This window comes from Monodon monoceros, unplaced genomic scaffold (genome assembly GCF_005190385.1).
Source record: "Monodon monoceros isolate NGI ecotype Baffin Bay Population unplaced genomic scaffold, NGI_Narwhal_1 Super_Scaffold_21, whole genome shotgun sequence".
Taxonomy (NCBI): domain Eukaryota; kingdom Metazoa; phylum Chordata; class Mammalia; order Artiodactyla; family Monodontidae; genus Monodon; species Monodon monoceros.
The window spans coordinates 31,352,131-31,374,225 of record NW_021703778.1 but is presented as its reverse complement, the minus strand read 5'-3'; the positions used below and the strand labels follow the sequence as shown (position 1 = coordinate 31,374,225).

The following is a 22,095-nucleotide window of genomic DNA, read 5'->3' as shown; positions in this document are numbered from 1 at the left end:
CTCTGATCACAGAGTCCTGAGCTGCTTTGACGTCAGGCACAGGGAGCTTTATGGAGCCTGTGATCCGGCACTGCATCGGAGAACTTACTTCTGCTCGTACAGGAGCAGCCTGTGTGCTCAGCCCGCTGACGCCAGCCTGTGTACTCTTTCATTTCAGTCTCTGGAGCATCCGAGTGTCGCTGCATCTCGTCGGGGGAGCCGACGGCTGGGCCAGGACCGATCTGCGGATGGCCCAGGGTCCCCAGGCGCCTGCAGCTTCCCGGTGAGTAGGACCTGCGGGGTCACCACGCTGTCCGCCCTGCGTGCCTGGTCATCTGAGCATCTACAGGCTGCCAGGGGGCTGGGGGACAACTGGGCCCGCCCCCCTCATCGTTCTCCAGCAGAAGCTCCAATGCAGCTACACTCACGTGTTTCACCGTTTTCTGTTTTGACAAATTGATGAGGAGAAAGACGAGTTTGGGGCGTCCCCAGGGGACAAGCCACGCAGAACAGGCGTGGTTTCCTGTCACCCTTCTTCTCTCCTTTCAGACCCACCTTGTCCCCTTCTGCCGCTGGGGATGCTCCAATCTGAGTGGCGCCATTGCCCGCTTCCCGCTAGGGTGCTGTTAGGCCAGATTGTGATATTAGGGGAATGCTGGCCTCATAGAATGAGTTAGGAAGTGTTCCTTCCTCTTCTAATTTCTGAAATAGATTATAGAGAATCGGCATCATTTCTTCCTTCAATGTTTGGTACAATTCAGCAGAGAAACCATCTGGGCCTGGTGATTTCTTTTGGGAAAGTTATTAATTACTGATTCAATTTTTAAGATACATATAGTTATTCTGTTTGTCTATTTCTCCTCGTGTGAGTGAGTTTTGGTAGTACATGTCTTTTAAGGAGTTGGTCTGTTTTATCCAAATTATCAAATTTGGGGGCATGGAGTTCTTTGTAGTACTGCTTTATTATTATCCTTTTAATGGGATATTATTATCCTTTTCTATGGGATCAGTGTTGATGACTCCTCTCTCTCTTTTGGTGTTGGTAGTTTGTGTCTTCTGTTTCTTGGCTAGCCTGGTCAGCAAAACAGATTTTGGGTTCATTGATTTTCTGTATTTCCTCTTTGTTTTCAATTTAATTGATTTATGCTCTAATTTTTATTATATTTCTTCTGCTTGTTTTAGGCTTCAGTTTCTCTTCATTTTATTTCCCAAGGTACACACCTAGGTTATTGATTGGATATCATTCTTCTTTTCTAATGTATACATTTAATGCTATATATTTCTAAGCACTGCTTTTGTTAAATACATTGTAGAAATTCTGACAAGTGGTATTTTTGTTTTCATTTAGTTAAAAAAACTTTTGATAGTTCCTCGTTGACCCATGTGTTGTTTAGAATTATGTTGTTTAATTTCCAGATATTTGGGAATTTCACCTATTTTCCTTTACTGATTTTTAGTTTAATTCCATTCTGGTCTGAGAATGTACTTTGAGTGATTTCAACTTTTAAAAAACTTGTTCATGTGTGCTTTATGGCCCAAAATGTGTTCTGTCTTGGTGCTATGGTCTGAATGTTTGTGTCCCCCCCAAACCCCGCCCCAAATTCATATGTTGAAATCGTAACTCCCAAGGTGATGGTATTAGGAGGTGGGGCCTTTGGAGGGTGACTAGGTCATGAGGGTGGCATGCTCATGAATGGGATTAGTGCCATTATGAAAGGGACCCTGCAGAGCTCCTCACCCCTTCTGCCATGTGAGGACACAACAGGAAGTCTGAGATCCAGAAAGGGGCCCTCATCTGACCAGGCTGGCCCCTGATCTCGTACTTCCAGTCTCCCGAACTGTGAGAAATAAATTTTTGTTGTTTGTATGGCACTGTAGTATTAATATTTCATTATAGCAACCCATACGGACTAAGGCACTTGGTAACTGTTCCATGCAAGCTTGAGAAGAATGTGTATTTTGCCATTGTTGGATGGAATGTTGCATGCATGTCAGTGAGACCCAGGTGATGGATAGTGCTGTCCAGGTGAACCATCCTTGCTGATTTTCTGCCTGCTTGTTCTATCAGTTACTGACAGGGGATGTTAACGTTGTCAATTATAATAGTGGATTTGTCCTTCTCTCTTTGCAGTTCCATCAGTTTTGCCTCATATATTTTGATGCTCTGTTAGGTACATAGCCATTTACGATTGCGATCTCCTGTTGGAGAATTGAATTACGTATCATGCGGTAATGCCCCCTCTTTATCCCTGACAGTTTTCCTTATTCTAAAATGTGCCTTGTCTGAAATGAGTATTGGTACCCCAGTTTTCTTTTTTTTTAATTTTGAAATGAGATTATTGTTTATTTTTTATTGGAGTATAATTGCTTTACAATGTTATGTTAGTTTCTGCTGTACAGTGAAGTGAATCAGCTATATGCATACATATATCCCCTCCCTCTTGGCCCTCCTTCCCCCTCATCCCACCCATCTAGGTCATCACAGAGCACCGAGCTGAGCTCCCTGTGCTTCAGATTCCCACTAGCTACCTATTTTATACATGGTAGTGTATTTATGTCAAACCTAATCTCCCAGTTCATCCCACCCTCCCCTTCCCTCACTGTGTCCACACGTCCATTCTCTACATCTGCGTCTCTATTCCTGTCCTGCAAATAGGTTCATCTGTTGGTACTACAGTTTTCTTTTGATTGGAATTAGCACGGTATATTTTTCTCCATACCTTTACTTTCAACCTAAAAGTGTCTTTATACTTAAAATGGGTTTCTTGTAGACAGCATGTAGTTGGGTCTTGTGTTTTTATCCACTCTGACAAACTCTGTCTTTTAATTGGTGCATTTAGACCATTTACATTTTAAATGATAATTGATGTATTTAGATTGATATCAAACTTTTCTTTTTTAAAATTAATTTTTATTGGAGTATAGTTGATTTACAACGTTGTGTTAGTTTCTGCTGTACAGCAAAGTGAATCAGCTCTACATGTACATATATTCCCTCTTTTTTAGATTCTGTTCCCATATAGGTCATTACAGAGTATTGAGTAGAGTTCCCTGTGCTGTACAGTAGCTTCTTATTAGTTGTATATAGTAGTGTGTCAATTCCAATCTCCCAATTTATCCCTCCCCCCACTTCCCCCTTGGTAGCCATAAGTTTGTTTTCTGCATCTGTGACTCTATTTCTGTTTTGTAAATAAGTTCATTTGTACCATTTTTTAGATTCCACATATAAGTGGATAGCAAACTTTTCATTCACTGTCTTCTTTTCTTGCCACTTCCTTTTCTCACTTCTCTGGTTTTCATTGACCATTTTATAGGAATCAACTATATGTCTCTTAGCTTATCATTTTTAATTCTTTTAAAATTTTTTTATTGTTTGACTCAGAGTTTACAATATACATTTTTAAGTAATCTAAAGTCCACCTTCAAATAACACAATACTTCTTCAGATTTAGTGCAAGTACCTTAAAACAGACTATTCCCAGTTCCTCCTTCCCGTCCGTTGGGACACTGCTGTCATTCATTTCCCTTACCCATAAGCTAGAATCATCACAATACATTGTTACTGTTAGAGTTTTAAATAAACAGTTATCTTTTAGATCAAATAAGAGAAGAAAAGTATAAGATTTTATTTTACCTTCATTTATTCCTCCTCACACACTCTTTCTTTCTTCATATAGATTCAGGTTTCCAACGTATATAGTTTTCCTTCTGTGTGAAGAAGAACCTTTTAATATTTCTTTCAGGGTATGTCTGCTGGTGACAGAGTCCTTCAGTATTTGTTTGTCTGAGAAAGTATTTATTTCTCCTTCACTTTTGAAAGATAGTTTTGCTGGATATAGAAGTACAGGTTAGTGGAGTTTTGTTTTTTTTTTTCTTTTAAAGCTTTGAAGATTTTCACCTACTCCCTTCTTGATTGCATAGTTTCTCACAAGAAGTCTGATGTAATTCTTATCTTTGTTCCTTTATAGATAAAATGTTTCCCCACCTGCCTCTAGCTTATTTCTTGATTTTTTCTTTGTCTTCAGTTTGCTACAGTTTGAGTATGATATGCCTAGGTGTAGTTTTTGTTGTTTTTTTTTATGTTATTGCAGTATAGGATTTACAGCGTTGTGTTAATTTCTACTGTACAGCAAGGTGATTCAGCTAAACATATGTATACATTCTTTTTCATATTCTTTTCCATTATGGTTTATCACAGGATATTGAGTATAATTCCTCGTGCTATACAGTAGGACCTTGTTGTTTATCCATCCTATATATAATAGTTTGCATCTGCTAATCCCATGTTGTTGGTTTTTAAAGTATTTATTCTGCTTTGTGTTCTTTGAGATTCCTGGATCTGTGGTTTGATGGTGTCTGTTGTTAATTTTAGAATAAATGTTGGCCATTATTAGCTCAAATATGTTTTCTTCCTCATTATCTCTTTTGTTTCCTTTGGGTCTTCAGTTACACGTATGCTGTATCTTTCAATATTGTCCCATGGTCCTTGGATGCTCTGTTCTATCTCTGCTTTCACCCCCACACTGGCCTTCTTTTTTATTTTGCATTTCAGTTTGGGAAGTTTCTATTGGCCTATCTTCCAGCTCCCTGATTTTCCCCTCAGCCATGTTGAGTCTACGGATGAGCCCATCAAAGGCATTCTTCCTTTCTATTACCAGTTTTTTAAAAATTTCTAGCATCTCTTTTGGATTCTTTCTTAGACTTTCCATTGCTCTGCTCATATTACCCTTCTGTTCTTGTATGCTGTCTACTTTTCCCATTAGAGCCCTTAGCATATGAATCATAGTTCCTTTAAACTCCCAGTCTGATAATTCCAAAGTCTGTGTCATATCTGAGTCCGGTTAGGATGCTTGCTTTATCTCTTTAGAATATGGGTTTTAAAAAATTTGTTTATTTTTTTGCCTTTGATATGCTTTCTAATTTGTTGTTCAAAGTCAGATATGTTATAATGTGAAATAGGAACCGAGGTAACATGCCTTCTTGTGGGAATTTGTGTAAATCTCATTAGGAGCTGGGCAGTGTGTCATGTCTGCTGAAGCTGTAGGTTCCAGAGGCTTCAGACTCCTCCAGTGGCCTTGGTTTGGCCTCCCCTCTGGACACTGGGCTTCCCTCAGTCCTGCTCCTCAGAGAGGGTCTGGTCTTGGAGCTCCTTCAGCTGGAATCCACTGTTATCAGACAGGAGCCCTGTTGGTGTGGTGGGAAGGTGTGGGGGAGGGCATGTGTTACCTGAAAACTGGGTTCGCCTCTTGGTGGGTGTTGAGCCAAGAGACACAACTAAGCGGAGATCCGGAGAAAGAAGGATTTATTAGTTGCAGCAGGTAAGGAGAACACCAGGGCTCTTTCCCAAAGCAGCGTCTCCCCAGCAGCAAAATTGGGGAAGTTTTAAGCTTAAGGGTACATGCATATTCATGAGGGGGCTTGAGAAGAGCAGAATTCAGCATAGAACTTCAATCAACAGAGTCCAAGCTTTAGTTGATTGAAGTCATGACGGCCAACATCATCATTCCATCCTCCACCTGGGTGGGGGCCTTAGTTTCTGCAGAACTCAAAGGCATGTTATTATGTGTATCCCCTGAGGACCCAGGACCCTGCCCCAAGGCTGCACTATTGTTTCTTGACTGTTCCTCCCTTGTCTCTGGATCCCCTCCCTTCCCTGATTAGCAACTGTTTGAACCTGCCCGATGGAACTCAGGGAAGGTCATGGGGGCTGAATGAAGCCTATTTCCTGTAATCAAGAAATGGGGGACACAGAAAGGCTTTTGTGCCCAGGAGCCCCACAGGGTCCCGTTCCCTTTCAGCGGGTTCTGAATGAATAAACTAAAAGTGATAAATAAAGAGGCCAAGCCACTTGGTCACGGTGACGGCTAGTTTGTAGGATTTCTCTTGTGCGTTGTGGTTTTGGTGAATTTGAAGCACAGATGAGGGAGCCTGTATCCGGGAGGCTCTGGAAGTCCGCAGTGAATGGAGGAAGTGGCCCACAGCTGCCACGGGAAATGCAAGATGATGATGGTGCTGGTGGTGGTGCTGGGGCCGTGGCCACACCAGGCAGCTGGGCGGGCCCAGCCACACAGAGGCAGGTGGGCTCTCCTGCTGTCACTTCTAAATTACTAGCTGTTTTGCCCTCTTACTGTGGATGAACCTTCCATCCCACCCCTTTCCCTATGCCTGCAGTACTTTGTTTTGGGGATCGCAATAGCGGGCCTTCCGCGCGTCAAGAAAAACAGAATCGCCCCCGTCCTCCATGTCTTGTCAGCGATCCCTCCGCCAGCATCGAGTCTCATGAACAGATTTTTAAACCGTTGCCATCTGTTCTGCTCTTAATTGCAAGTGTAAAAAATATTATTTTCCCAATTGCATCAGGGGAAGGGGAAAAATATGTATTCCTAAAGACCAGAGTTCTTGAATGAGGCAGCCTGGCTCTGCTGCCCACTCGCTAAAGATGATGTTGCTTCTTTGCTCAAATGGAAGCATTTTATAGCGGTGGTTTACTTACAGGGTAATATTGGCCCACTTACATCTATAGAACAAGAAGTCAGGAGAGGGGGGAAAGTGGCCGATTTGCCATGGAGGCCCCAAAGATCCTGTCCCCCCACCTCTCAGAGGGCCCAGCCCCCTGCTCTACCAGCAGTGTGCTGTCAGGGGTATGTCCTTGTGACCCCTCCTGCTGTTGGGGGTGTTTCCAGATGCAGGCCAAGTGTCAGGGCTGTTTTCACCCTCAGAAGCTGGTGAATTCGGTCTGGGCTGGTGCTGGGCTAGTAGTGCTAACGCCAACCTAGGGGCCGGTGTCAGAGCCGTGCATCCTACCCAGAGGACGGACATGGCAGCATTTTCTGTGGTTCTGAACTGGGTTTGGGGTGACAGAGAACAGAGTGCACGTGTGCACGGCACTTGTGTGCGGAGTCTTGCGGCCAGAGGACACCAGGTCCAGCCTATTGGAGGAGGGCGTGTCCTGGCTCGGACCCCCTGTGGAGCTGACGCTGGTGTCCCCCAGAGACTTCAGAGCTGGAGGCCGCTGTCCCCACTACATCCAGTCACCTGGACTGCCAAGAAACGAGTGAGGCATAGCTTTAACTTTGCGCCCACTGTCCCCCCGAACCTGCTCCAGGGGCTACTTCTTTCCTGGCCCAAATGACCCTTCAGGGAGGCCCTGGAACTTTCTGTTGTTCTAAGTCAATAACATATTCTCTGGTGACTTTCAATCCCAGGAAGAGTCTCATTTCAGGAATAAAGGTGAGCCATCGTGGACCCTCTGGAGCTTCTCCTGTTGGGAGTGGGCAGTGGAGGCAGGGCTGTGTGTGTGCTCTTTTCCCGTTGCTGTAGGAAGGGGGACCCCTTCCAGGGCCCGAGAGTGGGGTCTTGTCAAACACTCAGAAGTGAATTGTTGGGACTTCCCTGGTGGCACAGTGGTTAAGAATCCGCCTGCCAATGCAGGGGACACAGGTTCAAGCCCTGGTCTGGGAAGATCCCACATGCCGTGGAGCAACTGAGCCCGTGCACCACAGCTACTGAAGCCCACGTGCCTAGAGCCCGTGCTCCACAGCAAGAGGAGCCACTGCAGTGAGAAGCCCGCTCACCGCAACAAAAAGCAGACGCCACTGGCCACAGCTAGAGAAAGCCCCGGCACAGGAACGAAGACCTAACGCAGCCATAAATAAATAAATTAATGAATTGTCTGAAGAGACACACGTGCTGACAAAGCAGGAGACTTTATTGGGAAGGGGCGCCCGGGCGGAGAGCAGTAGGGTAAGGGAACCCAGGAGGACTGCTCTCCACGTGGCTCGCAGTCTCGGGTTTTATGGTGATGCGGTTAGTTTCTGGGTTGTCTCTGGCCAGTCATCTTGCCTGGCCCATATTCGGTGACTCAGGGTCCTTCCCGGTGGTGGGTGCATCTCTCAGCCAAGATGGATTGCAGTGCAAAGGACTCTGGGAGGTTGTCAGGGCATATTATGGGCTGGCATCTCTTCCCTCCTTTCAGCCCCTCCTGAATTCCCCTGGTTAGTTTTCGGTGGCAGTACCATGTTCCTTATTGGGACGTCGTGCTGTGAGACAGCTCAGGCAAGCGCTTATCATTGTTCCTGGCCAAGGCGGGCGGTTTTGGTCAGTGGTTCCCTAACACCATCTCTTGCCTCTGGTGGCCAGGGTTGGGCCACGAGGGTCAGAGCATCTGGGTAAAGGGTGGTCTTACCCCTCAAGGGGCTGGGTGGCACTCTCAGGGGCCAGCAGACGTTACTTCTGCATTGTCCTCTCCAGGGGCACTTCTGTCAGAATGTCCTTCTTCTTCTTTTTTTTTTTACGGTACGCGGGCCTCTCACTGTTGTGGCCTCTCCCGTTGCGGAGCACAGGCTCCGGACGCGCAGGCTCAGCGGCCATGGCTCACGGGCCCAGCCGCTCCGCGGCATGTGGGATCTTCCCGGACCAGGGCACGAACCCATGTCCCCTGCGTTGGCAGGCGGACTGTCAACCACTGCGCCACGAGGGAAGCCCTGTCTTCCTTTTTAAGACTAATATTCCCTTGTATGTATAGACCGCATCTTCTTTATTTATTCATCTGTTGATGGACACTTGGGTTGTTTCCACCTTCTGGCTATTGTGAATTGTGCTGCTATAAACATGGGAATGCAGATGTCTCGTTGAGTCCCCGCTTTCAGTTCTTTTAGGTGTATACTCACAAGTGGAATTTCTGAATCAGATGGTAGTTCTGTGTTTATTTTTTTGAGGAACCTCCATACTGTTCTCCATAGTGGCTGCACCATTTTACATTCCCACCGACAGTGCAGAAATGTTCCAATTTCTCCATATCCTCAACAACACGTGTTATTTTCTGAGGGTCATTATTTTTTATTTTGGTTTGTTTTTTTGTGGCAGCCATGCTAATGGGTGAATGGGTATAAGGTGGTAGGTACTTGCTTTGTATGGTGGCACCCACTGGCTTCACGAGATGTCTTGGAGCAGATGCAGTGTGATCTGATGCTGAAGCCATGAGTCAGCTCAAGGCAGTGGTGCATGAGTGTGGGCAGAGGCTGAGCTCTGCTGCATCTCCCTAGGAAATCTGGGCTCTCTTGTGATGCCCTGCAGGCGCAGCCAGGGTCCTGGGGTGCTGCGGGGTGCAGTTTGGAAACCACTGTCCTCGAAAATGAGCTTCAGACAAGTGAAGGATGGGAGAGAGTGACATAAAGAGTGGGGGAGGGACTTCCTTGGTGGTCCAGTGGGTAAGGCTCCGTGCTCCCAATGCAGGGGGCACGGGTTCGATCCCTGGTCTGGGAACTAGATCCCACGTGCATGCCGCAACTAAGAGTCCACGTGCCGCAACTAAGAGTCCACGTGCCCCAACTAAGACTTGGAGCAGCCAAAGTAAATAAATAAATATTTTTTAAAAAAAGAGTGGGGGAAACGTAAAACACGTAGTTATGTGTGGAATTAAGATGAACTGAGGGGACTAGATGTGGTGTAAATGGCTCCGTGCTCCATCCCTGTATTTACAGCCCTAAAAAGTGAGGAGAGACTTCGAGAGAATGTAGGTAAACATTTTGGGTGGTTTTCTGGAATCGTTTTAGTGGTACTGTTAGCACTGCTATTCTGAGCAGGTTTCGTGTGTCATGTGAGATGAAGCAAATGCATAATCATGTGATCTTCCAGTTTGAGGACTCTGAGGACCAGTTTTCAGTGGGGAGGAGAAAGGAGATACAGAGGAAAAATAGTGAGGAAAAGGAAACCCTTGTAATCCTGAACTTGAATGAACTTGAATGACAAGGTCAATGTGAACTCTTGAACCCACTGTGTTCCCCAGAGAGGCCTGGAAATGGTGACCTCACCAGCAGCAAGAAGATAGCCAGGCCCCTGATGGTGGTCTTGAAATACAGTTTTCTACTAAAAGAAACTAGGACTCCTCGGACAAACAGCAGATTCTGTGTTGAGAATAGGAACTGTACAAGTTGTACCTGGAACATTTTGTCAGAGCAGAGAGGAGAGGAACCATCAGACCCACTAGAATGGTATTAAAAGGACCTGGGACTTGAAGAGGCCAAAGATGGGACAATTTGAACATCAGTAAGAGGAAAAACTGCAATGTATTGAAATGCATCTAATATGCTTAAATCCATGAGTTCTTTTTTTTTTTAATTGGAGTATAGTTGATTTACAATGTTGTGTTAGTTTCAGGTGTACAGCAAAGTGATTCAGTTATATATATATATACACACACACACACATAAGAATATATATATTCTTTTTCAGATTCTTTTCCATTATGGTTTATTACAATATATTGAATATAGTTTCCTGTGTTATACAATAGGTCCTTGTTGTTTATCTGTTTTATAAATAGTAGTGTTTATCTGCTAATCCCAAAGTCCTAATTTATCCCTCTACCCTGCTTTTCCCCTTTGGTAGCCATAAATTTGTTTTCTATGTCTGAGTCTGTTTCTGTTTTGTAAATAAGTTCATTTGTATCATTTTTTTAGATTCCACATGTAAGTGGTATCATATGGTATTTGTCTTTCTCTTTCTGACTTACTTCACTTAGTATGATAATCTCTAGGTCCATCCATGTTGCTGCAAATGGCATTATTTCATTCTTTTTTATGGCTGAGTAATATTCCACTGTATACACGTACCACATCTTCTTTATCCATTCATCTGTGGAGGGACATTTAGGTGGTTTCCATGTCTTGGCTATCGTAAATAGTGTTGCTATGAACATTGGAGTGCATGGATCTTTTCTAATTAGAGTTTTCTCCAGTAAATCCATGAGTTCTGAATGATACCAAGGAAGACAAAATGAAACAAAAAAACAAAAAAGCCTAATTGGTCACCTTAGGAGAATGATTTTTTTTAACTTTGGTAAAAAACGGGAAATACCGAATCATTTGTCTTGCTTCCCTATGCACGCGGCACCAGTGGGCAGCCTAGTGGCAGGTGATGGGGTTTCTGTGTATAGAAGGGGTCCAGCACGTGGATGCATGAACGGACACCCTGGGTTGTGCTGATGCCAGCTGACATTGCAGAGAGGGAGGCATCCGGACCTCACGGCCTCTGGAGGAGGAAGGACGCCACGTTGCCCTGGAAGTTGTTTGCCTCCAAATTCTAATCTGAAACACATTCGGCCTCCAGATCTCACCACCAATTTGCTGGCACACAGAGGACAGGGGACAGTATTCTGCTAGGCTGTGGGGACAGTCATCAAAATCCCAGCCAAGGGAAATGCTCTTCGACAAATGATTCGGTGTCTTCAGTGGATTGAAGGAGATGTTTAGGGCTGGGCACTTGGTGGGAAAGGTTAAGGAAAGGTGAGATGGTGATACCCCCAGAATTGGGGGTGGTCATGGGGCACATGGCAGGGGCTTTGTCTCAGAGCGGCGCGGGGGATGCCTCTGGGGCGGCCGGCACGGTCTGTCTCCTTATCTGGTTGAGGTTCCAGGGTATTTAATAGTCATTTATTAGGCTAAATATTTCCCTTATGCTGTTGCTGTTGTTTTGTATGTGGGTTGTTTTTTTAGTTGAAATACAGTTAATCTACAATGTTGTGTAAGTTTCAGGTGTACAGCACAGCGATTCAGTTATGTATGTGTGTTTTGTTTTTTTAAAAAATTAATTAATTTATTTATTTTTGGCTTGTTGGGTCTTCGTTGCTGTGTGGGCTTTTCTCTGGTTGTGGCGAGTGGGGACTACTCTTTGTTGCTGTGCACAGGCTTCTCACTGCGGTGGCTTCTCTTGTTGTGGAACACGGGCTCTTGGTGCACGGGCTTTAGTAGTTGTGGCTCACGGGCTTAGACGCTCCACAGCATGTGGGATCTTCCCGGACCAGGGCTCAAACTTGTGTCCCCTGCATTGGCAGGTGGATTCCTAACCTCTGCGCCACCAGGGAAGCCCTGTATGTGGGTTATTTTGACAATAAAAACATTAAAAGAAGACATTTAGGAAACCGGATCACGAGGGTGAACATCCAGCCTGGTCCTGGGAGTGTGACATATCCAGTCACTCTAACCTTCTCCCCTTCCTGCAACACACGGCTGACTGCGTCATTTCTCATATTTTCTACCTTAGACCTTTTATTGTAAACTTACCCATAAATATACTTGTGTCTTTGGTTCTGAGATTTCCAAAGGGTGTATGGAGTTGTTTTTTCATTTTTTCTGTGATTCTTATTCCATTTTCTTTCCTGTAAGGAACTGTGTTAGGTCAGGTCCTCTGAGAAGCAGACTAAGGCAGGATTAAATATGTATGGATTTTGTTGGGGGAGCAGCCTGCGAGGAAGCTGGGGAAGGGGTGTCAGACAGGAGGCGGTGGGGTGGGAGGAGGCTTCAGGTACAGCCCAAGGAAGGCAGAGCTGCCTGGAGGCACCTACGCAGGGTCCATGTCTCCCAGGGAGGGTGGGGTCTGCGTCAGGGCCTCCGCTGCGCTCAGCCCGTGGGACCTGCTGTGGAGTCTCAACCTCGTGGAGTGAGTCCCTGCAACCTTGATTTGGGTGGATAGCCTTTTGCTTGCAGTCAGGTTTTTCAGGAAACGCCCGTGAGTGGTGGGCGGTATGGGTGGCCGTGTTGGGATCCTGGCCAACACGGCTGGCTGGGTGGCCCCGGAACACGTCAGGTGGCTGCGCTGGGCCTCGGTTGGCTCACCTGTAGCGCAGGAATGCTGATGGACCGGTCCAGAGCACAGGGAGCAACACGGGCCCATCACACGGGGCTGGTGCTGGAGCATCTCTGTGGTGCTCTTAGCTCTCAAATGTAAATACTGCGACCCACCCAGAATTACAGGGCAAAGCTAACGGAATCAAGGACGTAAAAATTCCCTGCTCCCTCATGCAGCTCCTCGAGTTTTGGGATGTTTCAGTTCATAGGAGATGGGCCTCCCCGACTGCTGGCAGCATCGCCAGGTGAGCTCTTGGAGGCTGTAACACGAAAGCCTTATCTCCTGCCCCTGGTCTTGGTTCCGGTTCAGGCGCCCCTCCATCTCCTGGGTGGTCCCAGCGTCTTCCAGGGAGCGCTGGTCCTGCAAACCCTCCAGATGAGCCCTTTTTGGGTGGCACTGTTGATCCCGTCTGATGGATTAGGAAACTGGGGCTCAGAGGGGGACTTTCGGGGCCACAGCTGGGAGGTGAGTGTTCAGGGCTGCAAACAGCCCACTGCATCCTGGGTGGAGGGAAGCTGGTCGCCGGTTGCACGTGTGAGGCCCCCGCCATTGTGAGTCAGGGGCTTTTCCGGGGGCGCTCATCTGCTGCCCTGCCTCCTTCACCCCCTCCCTGGGCGTGGCTGCACCCCTCGCTCCATCCATCTCTCGCTTTCCACTCCAGACCCAAAGGCCCCGCTTGGCAAGGCTCTTTATGGATCCGTCGGCCCCCTTCTGCTGGCCTCACTTGACTGCTTGGGGGCTGTAGTGGCCCTCACAATGAGACATCTCAGCCTGCAGCCGGCTCCCTCTGCAGGAGCTCCCCTGGACCCCGGGACAGCCTCCCGACTAACCCTCGAATCCTGCTGCCTCCAGTCCCTCTCCACTGTGCCGCTGACTGGTGTGTCCGAGGAGTGTGTCTGACTGGGTGTTGGTACCAGCTGCCACTGCTCTCGGGATCCAGGGGAAACCTTTTGTCTTGGGGAGCACAAGCCTGGCTCCTGGTCTCACCCACCCCTGTCACCCTCCACGCTCTAGGCTTCAGTCCCCCAGAACTGTGTTTTCTGGTCTTTGAGTTTACCTCCAAACCATTGGCCATACTTACTGTGCCTTCTCCCTGGGACGGCTCCAGGTCCCGATGTCCTAACTCTTCCTTCTCCTCTGCACGTGGCATCTACTTACAGAAACAGGACCCTGTGGCGCCCTTCCTGGTGCGAAGCCTTTCCATGTTCTCCACTTCTTGTTTGTAAGGAATAGGCTTCATTCAACCTCCTTGACCTTCCCTGAGTTCCCAAGGGCAGCTGCAACCAGTTTCGAATCAGGGAAGGGAGGAGAGGCAGAGATAAGGGAGGAGCAGTCAAGAAACAATAGTGCAGCCTTGGAGCAGGGTCCTCAGTCCTCCTCCAGGAAGATACATAACAATGTATCTTTGAGTTCTTCTGCAGGACCCAAGGCCCCCACCCAGATGGCAGATGGTAACTTCAGGCTGAGCACAAGATGCCTGGAGCACTGCCCTGTTACTTCGCTACCAACCAATCAGAAGAAAGTCACACACCCTGCGGCCCTCACCCCAAATTTTGCCTATAAAAACTTCTCCTGGAAAACCCTCAGGGAGTTCGGGGTTTTTGAGCACAAGCCACCCTTTCTCCTTGCTTGGCCCTGCAGTAAACCTTTATCGGCTCCAACTCTGATGTTTTGGTTTATTTGGCCTCACTGTGCGTTGGGCTCACAGACTTGCATCAGCAACGTTAACTCCTCCCCAGGAGGGCTTCCTGGGGCTAGGGGTGCCCCGTGTACCACCCCTCATAGGACAGGTCACACATCTGTTCCTTGGATGTGATGTCCCCTAGGGTGTAAGCTCTTGGCGGGCAGGACCTGTGCGTTTTGTAATGTCACGTAGAGCTTCCTGTTTGAGGAGTGAATGGAAGGGCTTTAAAGTGTGTAGATCTGTGTAGGGAAGGGGCAGGAAGGAGCCTCTGCTTCACACTTAAGTTGTGAAAAAGAGATGCTAGAGAGGAACATGGGAGGGGGTTGCCGGGAGCCCCCTCCTGCAGGGGGGATGGTGCGTGGAGAAAGGTCTAGGCATTGTAGCCCTGCCATGTTGCTTGCCTCCAGTAGGTTTTGGAGTTTTGTGGAGCCTGGAAGAGCGGCCAGAAGGGAGGCTGGCAGGAAGGTTGGGGTGTAAGGCCCCTGGGCTGGGGTGGAGGACCCTCCCCGCCTCTCCAGGCAAATGGTGGGCTTCCTCCTTCACTCAGACTTTGCCCTGGAGAATGGAGCCCCGTCTTAGGGCCATCTTGGGGAGCACCAAAGCTGTGCAGGAAAAACGTATGGATCCACAGGGTACCTGGTAACCTTGCCATCCTGTGATTATTGGAACTTGAGGATAAGTGAAGTTTTGTTTGGAGTGGAGAGGGCCTGCAGTAAGGAGACTAGTAGAGCATGAATATTTATCTCAGTAATTAAAAGTTTAAAGCAGGAAGCAATATAAGTAATACCTCAGAGTGTCTCGGGGTAATCTTGGCCGCTGACGGTTGTTAAAGTTTGTAGTCGCATGGATCCTTGGAGCTTTCCTGAAGTATCCATGCTGGGTGATGTTGTCAGGATTGTTTTGTTGGCATTAAGGTTATGGGGGCTTGATGTGAAACTTTCACACTGCAAAAAGAGGGAGAAGTGACGTTTTCAGTGTGTTGGCCAGAAATCTTAAAGTAATGACCTACACTCATTGTTTTTTCGTTGTTTCGCTTTCCCCAGGAAGACTGATGGAGAAAGCGTTAGCTCAGAAGGATGGTACTTTATTTACAGAGCATGTTAAATTTAACATAAGAGTCACAATGAAGAGAAGGACTCTGGGTCTACAGTGTATAAGAAGTCTTCACCTAACAAGTCTGTGTGGCTCTTTGTGTCCACACTTGGTGTGACTTGTTGTAGTAGATGGATAACAAGCTTATTACTGTTACGTGCATGGGGAGATATAGCTTCACTCTCCATGCATGTGTTTCTGCCTCATGAGTTTTGCTTTTTTTTTTAATCCACTTAATTAAGATCTTGGTTTTGTTACAGATAGGATTCTAATGTAAATAGAGTTGAATGGTTCCCCGAAGATGTCCACACCCTGGTCCTTGGAGCCTGTCAGTCTGTTTCTTTACATGGCAAAAGGGACTTTGCAGTTATGACTGAGTTAAGGGAATTGAGATGGGGAGATACCATGGATTATCCCGGTGTCATCCAGGCCTGATGTAATCATGGGGTCCTTGTAAGAGGGAGGCAGGGAGAATCAGAGGAGGTGCTACGATGATGTGCCTTTGGAAGCAGAGGTTGGAGGGATGCACTTTGCAGATGGAGGAAGGGACCACAAGCCACGCAATGGGGTGGCTTCTAGAAGCCGGAAAAGACAAGGAAACAGATTCTCCCCTGGACCCTCCAGAAGGAACCAGCCTAGTCAACACCTCATCTTTGACCCAGTGAGACACATGTAAGATGGTAAATTTATGTTGTTTTAAGTCACTGAATTTACGGTAAGTTTTTGCAGCAGCCGTAGGAGAAAGTACAACAGAGACCTACTGACTGACTGAGCTTTAAAAGGGTGTCAAGGTCAGCCAGTTGTTCTCTCCCTTCACCGCGCTCTCTTTTTGCTATCGTCTGTGTAGCATCCCCCTGCCTTTCGTGAATAATGGGAGAATGTCTTGGGCACCAAATCTTCTTTTCCCTGCCTCAGTGCACTGGCACCTTTTGGGAGGTGAACGTTCTACCTGCTGCTCTTCTGGAATGATCCACGTGGGACCATTAGTGGGAAACATCTGCTGAAATGTGTGGCAGCTCCCCGGGGAGGGATGAATAGGCACCGAGGTATGCTCGCCCCTCTGGGGATGTGACTGCCCATCCATCCTTGTGGGCGTGGCCAGGTGTGTGTGTGCAGGGAGCAGAGAGGATCCAGCTGTTCTTGAGGGGCGGTGCCTTCTCCCCAGAGCCATCAGGGGGTGGTCATCCTCCCATCTTTCCTGCCACCAGCCCCAGGTCCCTGGAGCTGCCACTCAGCCTCTAGGGGTGAGAAGATGAGCTGGTTGCCCCTAGCCCGGGCTCCGCAGGCTTCTCTGCTTCTTCTGACCGGTTCTACTTCCATGGTGGGCAGCAAGGGGCCTGGTAGCCTGGCCCCATCACCAAGGATGGAAAGGCTCGGCTGCACAGCCACCTTGGGACCAGACCTCGTGGCTCCGTGTCATCATAAAATCTGTCTTAAAATCAGCACTGCTTTAGCCTCAAAAAATGCATCTCCAGAGATTAGGAAAGCTCAGTTGTAAATATCGCTGGGAGCTAATGATGGATTTATTATTCAGTATTGGGATTATACTCTAGTCCATTTATGGGTTTTTCCTCTAAATTGCTGATGTTTGAAGTGGAAGCTTTCGACGCTGACTAATGCTTCTACTCCAAGATTGGCTTTCGGGCAACTTATTTATAAATAAAGCAGCTTTTTAAGGAACACCCGCAAATTTAAACAATAATTAGTATAATGAGTCGCACAGCCAAATGAGGTGCTGGGGAGCACAGTTCTCCAGATGGGGGCATGGGAATCGGGGTCCCTGTACCCTGGGGAGAGAGACGATAGCATGGTTATTTCCACATGTAGAGTTGTCCTGGGTTCAGGCGGCATTTGTGTATGTGGATCCATTCGATTTTCAGAATAGCCCAGGGTTGGTTTGTGTAGAACAGGAGCCTGAGGCAGGACTTTGCCTAGTGACCCCACTCATCAGAGGGGCCGCTCACGTTTGCCCCGACCCCGGTGCTCTGTGTTGCGAGCTCTTCTGGTACTTACGTTTCTTTCTTTGCCTTAGTGGCCTTTTCCCCTCCTCCGTCCCCCAGTATCCTTGTTCTCTTTGACTAGTGGGGAGATCTGATTATTTTTGAGAAAAGCATTACAGTTCTTGGAGAAGTCTGCTCTCTGTTTGGAGATGGTTGGCGTAACTCTTAAGAGGGCTTTCTGCGCTGGATAACTTCAGAACTGAGCAGATGCGGGGGTGGGGGGAATGGTGTGCCTGAGAGCACTGGGTCCCCAGTTCTGTCCCTCCAGCCCCCCAGCCGTCAGGAGCTTGTTTCTGTTTTCCAGCAGCCGCCTCTGTTCTCTTATTAGAGGCGTACGTTGTAAACGCGGACACGAGCTGTACCACGTGGTCTGGGGGTCCCAGGGGCTGCTGCAGGTTGATGCTACTCATTTCGCTCGGGCGGAGGACTGAGCAGTGTGGGAATGAGACACATCACGGGGGACAGCTTGAGTCCCTCATGCCCCGTGCAGTGCTCTGAAACCTTCAGGAAAGCTGCCACACCTACGGAGGGGCGTGGGCCTGGCGTGTGTGTGTGCATGTGTGCAGAGAGAAGAGAGGAAGGCATGTTTGCAAGGAGGAGAGTGTCTAAAAGATCAGAATTCAGTAGAGGCAGCAGGTCACAGCCCAAAGAGCTTCAGGGGAATCAGCGGACGTCTTGAGGGGTTTCTCACGGTGCATGGAAAGGTGTGCACCAGCCAGACCATGTGGATTGTGAGGAGAGGTGCCTGCCTTCCTTGGAGCCGTGCCTTTCTGTTGCTTTTTTTGGTAGAAATGTAAATTGTTTCAGCCACTCAGGGAAACAGTATGGAGGTTTCTCAAAAAACTAAAAGGAGAATTACCACATGACCCAGCAATTCCACTCCTGGGTATTTATCCAAAGGAAATGAAAACAATAATTCATAAAGACATATGCACCCCAGTGTTCATAGAAGCATTATGTACAGTAGTCAAGATGAACACAACCTAAGCACCCATCAGTAGATGAATGGATAAAGAAGATATGGTATATGTGTGTGTGTGTTGTGTGTGTGTGTGTGTGTGTGTGTGTGTGTGTGTAGTAGAGTATTACTCAGCCATAAAAAAGAATGAAATTTTGCCATTTGCAGCAACACGGATGGGCCTGGAGGGCATTATGCTTAGTGAAATAAGTCAGACAGAGAAAGACAAATACTCATATGTGGAATCTGAAAAATAAAACAAACTAATAAATATAACAGAAAAGAAACAGACTCACAGATACAGAGAAACTAACGGTTACCAGTGGGGAAAGGGAAGGGAGGAGGGGCAAGATAGGGGTAGGGGGTTGAAAGGTACAAATTACTACGTGTAAAACAACCTACAAGGAAATATTGTACAGTTAAGGGAAATATACGCATTATTTTGTAGTAACTTTAAGCAAAGTATAATCTATAAAAATATTGAATCACTATGTTGTACACCTGAAACTTATATAATATTGTATATCAACTATACCTAAATATAAAAAATTTCAAAATAACTTTGAAGTTTAGGATGGTTTTAGATTTATGGAAAAGTTTCACAGATTGTACAGAGAGCCCCCATGTACCCCTCACCCAGCTTCCATATTATTATTATTATTATTTTTTTTTTGCGGTACGCGGTCCTCTTACTGCTGTGGCCTCTCCCATTGCGGAGCACAGGCTCTGGACGCGCAGGCTCAGTGGCCATGGCTCACGGGCGCAGCCGCTCCACGACATGTGGGATCTTCCTGGACCGGGGCACGAACCCGTGTCCCCCGCATCGGCAGGCGGACTCTCAACCACTGCGCCACCAGGGAAGCCCTGTGGTCTTTTTTTTTGATGTAGATGTTGAGGTTCATTGGGGAAGGGGAGGTAAAACTGGTCTCCTTGGTCACTTCATGACCCTGTTGCTTCCTCTGGCCTGGACGACCTGACATCTCCGTCAGCCTGGGATCCCAGCCTCCATTCGGGTTTTGTAGGCTCCAGAATTTCTGAAGAAATGAGGATTCATATGGTTGGTTCAGACTCCCACCCCCTCATCACATCACTCCCTGCCAGCATCTGTGCCTGTATCCTTTGAGCTCCTCCTGAGACTGGAAAAAATGTATCCGGCTCCAAGCCACCCCCTCCTTATTTTAGCACCAGGTGCTACCCCTGGAGCTTCCCCCTGCCCTCCAGCGCCGTTTCCTCCTCTCTATTGGATCCTTGGCTGCACACACATAACGGCTTTTATCTCCCATCTGAGAAAAGAGAAAAGTCTCTTGGTCCCACTTCCTCCTCCTGCTTCTGTCCTATTTTTCTGCTTTGTTTTGCTGTAGAACTTCTGGGAGGAGTTGTCTCTACTGGCTTTTTCCAGTTCCTCCCCGCCCTTTCTCTCTGAAACCTGCTCCAGTCAGACTTTCCCCCTTCCTACTGATGCGTCTACCGACTCTGCTGAAACTGCCCATCGAGGTCGCCAAGGACCTGCAAGTCCTCCTCTCCCTTGACTTGTAATTTGTCCTCTCCCTCCCCCCGAACTGCTTCTTTCCTTGGCTCCCATGGCTCCATATGCCTGGGATTTTCTTCCCACTTTGGTCAGTCCCCCTACTGACCTCTGAGTGTCGGAGGGCCCCCGCCTCAACCTGTGGACCTCTCCTCTGCTTCATCCACACTTACACCCTGTTGACCTCACCCAGTCTCATGGCACTAAACCCATCATATGCTGAAACATCCCAAACTTATGTCTTCACTCTGGCTTCTCTCCTGAATGCTAGACTTGTGTATCCAACTGCCCATGAAACATCTCCTCTTGAGGTCTAAGAGACCTCAACTTGACAGGTGCCAAGCTATCCCCCACCATCCCTCCTAACCCCCGTCTCTCGCTGTAGTACATGGCAGCTCCATCCTTCCTGATGCCTGGATCATAGTTTTGGAGTCAACTTTGTTTCTTGTCTTCCTCTCAGATCCTACATCTCATCGGTCCTAGAATCCCATCCCTGGTCACCACCTGCACCACCCCATCATCTCTCCACTGGGCTGTTGCCCTCGCCTCCAGCCTTCCCATTTCTACCCTGACCCACACCTTTCCACCCAGGTGTATCTCTATATGGCAGCCAGGTTACTGCTTTTTTTTTTTTTTTTTAGTTTTATGGAGTATGGTTGATGTACAATGTTGTATTAATTTCAGGTGTACAGCAAAGTGATTCAGTTATACATATACATGTATTCATTTTTTTTTCAGATTCTTTTCTCATAAAGGTACAACATCTACAGAGTATTGAGTAGAGTTCCCTGTGTTATACAGTAGGTCCTTATTAGTTATCTATTTTATGTACAGTAGTGTGTGTTTGTTAATCCCAAGCTCCTGATTTATCCCTTCCTCCCCTTTCTCCTTTGGTAACCATAAGTTTGTTTACTATGTCTGTAAGTCTGTTTCTACTTTGTAAATAAGTCCACTTACATCATTTTTTTTTAGATTCCACATATAAGTGATGTCATATGATATTTGTCTTCCTCTGCATGACTTACTTCATTTACTATGATAATCTCTAGGTCCATCCTTTTATTTTATTTTTAAAAAATTTAATAGAGTATAGTTGATTTACAATGACTGCTTTAAAACTTAGATCATGTCACTTTTCATTCCAGAACCCTCCAGCCTGCCCCCATCCCCATCTCACTGAGTAAAAGCCAGAGGCCCCTCCTTGACTCTTTCTCCTCTGACTTCACTTCCTAAAACTCTGCTGCAGAAACCCACGTGGTCAGCAGCATCACCTTCTTCCCATGTTGGTCCACACGTTCCCCTGTCCACGAGGCCTCTGCAGACGGCCCCCTTAGTACTGGTTCTAGTCCCAGCCCCATCAGGAGCAAAGTCAGGCAACTTCCTGCCCCACCTGCTCCCCACGTCCTCAGGACCCCGGGACCTTTCTAAGTCTAGATTGCTTGGCCTCTGTGGGTTTCTGCACGGGGAGGGTCCCCGACTCTGGCCATCAGGGTTGCGTGCATGTAGACACTGACTGCTGGGCTTGGTTTTCTCCAGACATTTTACATCACCACCCAAGATATATATAAATTATAGGTCTCAAACAGAAGTTTCAGGAAACGATTTTTACACTCATTTGAGGTGATGCATCCTGTACAGTATTGTACTTCATTTTTTTTTTTTTTTTTTTTTGCGGTACGCGGGCCTCTCACTGCTGTGGCCTCTCCCGTTGCGGAGCACAGGCTCCGGACGCGCAGGCTCAGCGGCCATGGCTCACGGGCCCAGCCGCTCCGCGGCATGTGGGATCTTCCCGGACCGGGGCACGAACCCGTGTCCCCTGCATCGGCAGGCGGACTCTCAACCACTGCGCCACCAGGGAAGCCCTGTACTTCATTTTTAAAATTCTGGTTGCTTCTCAACCAGTGCACCTCCTGGTCTACCTGTGGGTCCCCACAGTGTGTAAGGCACAGCTCTTTCCAACACACTCATCACCTTACAGGTGAGAAGCCTGAGCCGCAGAGAGTTACAGGTTTAGCCAAAGTCACCTCAGTTAACTCACCGAAGAGCCAGGACTAGCACCTGGTCCTCTGATTCCTGTCCTGGCTCATTTTTTGGATCTTGTAATTAGTTTTAATGATTGTCCCATTACGGCTTTTTAAAATTACCCCAGGGAGGAACATCAGCTCTATTAGAGAAGTTTTATTGTAGCTGCCCACCTGCCCTATTCAAGGAAGTGCATCTTTTGTGGACT

At 47.4% G+C, this 22,095-nt stretch overlaps 1 protein-coding gene across 1 annotated transcript in view; it reads left to right on the top strand.

The window, feature by feature from the left end:
• Positions 1–203: 203 nt before the first annotated feature.
• APBA2 (amyloid beta precursor protein binding family A member 2) overlaps positions 204–22,095 on the top strand; it is a 154,172-nt gene continuing 132,280 nt past the window's right edge. The window contains exon 1 of the mRNA XM_029238011.1: positions 204–262. The gene's annotated coding sequence lies outside the window, so the exon portion shown is untranslated. The remainder of the gene's footprint in view (positions 263–22,095) is intronic.